Source organism: Schistocerca cancellata, chromosome 8, assembly GCF_023864275.1.
Source record: "Schistocerca cancellata isolate TAMUIC-IGC-003103 chromosome 8, iqSchCanc2.1, whole genome shotgun sequence".
Lineage (NCBI taxonomy): Eukaryota > Metazoa > Arthropoda > Insecta > Orthoptera > Acrididae > Schistocerca > Schistocerca cancellata.
This window is the reverse complement of record NC_064633.1, coordinates 337,896,829-337,898,087: the sequence shown is the minus strand read 5'-3', so window position 1 is coordinate 337,898,087 and position 1,259 is coordinate 337,896,829. Positions and strand designations below refer to the sequence as shown.

Below are 1,259 nucleotides of genomic sequence, written 5' to 3'. Positions count from 1 at the left end.
AGATGAGTCCCGATTTCACTTGGTAAGGGCTCGTGGTAGGGATTGACTGTGGCGCAGACCCCATGAAGCCATGGTCCCAAGTTGTCAAAAAGGCACTGTGCAAGCTGGCGGTAGCTCTATAATGGTGTAGTCTGTGTTTACATAGAATGGACGAGGTCGTTTGTTCCAACTGAACCTATTGTTGACTGGAAATGGTTAAGTTCGGCTACTTCGAGACCATATGCAGCCACTCATGGACTTCATGTTTGCAAACAACTATGGAGAGCTTCTGCTAAGTTTGGAAGGTAGGAGACGAGGTGCTGGCAGAAGTAAAGCTGTAAGGACGGGGCGTGAGTCGTGCTTGGGTAGCTCAGTTGGTAGAGCACTTGCCCGCGAAAGGCAAAGGTCCCGAGTTCGAGTCTCGGTCCGGCAGACAGTTTTAATCTGCCAGGAAGTTTCAACTATGGAATGCTTATGGATAACGTTGCCGATTTGGCCACCCCGATCGCCCGGCATGAATCCCATCGAACGTTTGTGAGACATAATCGAGACGTCAGATCGTGCTCATAATCCTGCACTGGCAACAATTTCTCATTTATGGTCGGCTAGAGAGACACCATAGCTCAACATTTCTGCAGCGACTTGTTGAGTCCATGCCACGTCGTCTTGCTGCGCTAGGCCAGGCAAAAGGAGGTCCGACACCATAGTAGGAGGGATCTCATTATTTCTGTCAACTTAGTGTACAATGGCCTTATGACACCCTAACCAACCGAATCAGCGCATGCATCCAGGCCAGAAGGGAAGCAAAATCATACTAACAAGTGGACTCTCACTGCCAAGTTCTTTGTAAATTTGACTCGATTTAACTACTGAAATGATATCACAGATCCTACAACCCCTGAAGTTTCATTTCGTTTTCTCGTTCCCTTCTCGATGCTTCAATTGGTTTGGTAGGCAGGGTATTTCAGGCATTAATCACATGCTGTACAAACTAGACATTCGTGCCGCTGATTTCAAGCACGACGACGTGAAATCGCAAAGTGGTAATGCAGTTGAGGTGTGGTTCAGTGCTTTCGTGGCGGATGGAGCGTGCGGGTGGTGAGAGGCCCGTCGCCCGGCAGTCCCACGGGATGTCCCGGGAACGCGTGGACGGACGGTGGGGCCGGCGCGCAGAGGACCGCGAGGAATGCGCTGCGGCCGGCCCGGCGGGCGCCGCCCACGCAGCGGCGTCAGCGCGTGCCGCTGCTCGCGGTGGGCGGCCGCTGGCGTCGCCCATCCTG

General features: G+C 52.9%; 1 non-coding gene across 1 annotated transcript; it reads left to right on the top strand.

Annotated features, from left to right (window-relative positions):
- The first annotated feature begins 337 nt into the window (after positions 1-337).
- Trnas-cga (transfer RNA serine (anticodon CGA)) lies at positions 338-412 on the top strand. The gene has a single exon. It is a non-coding gene; the product is annotated as a tRNA-Ser (tRNA).
- The last annotated feature ends 847 nt before the right edge of the window (positions 413-1,259 follow it).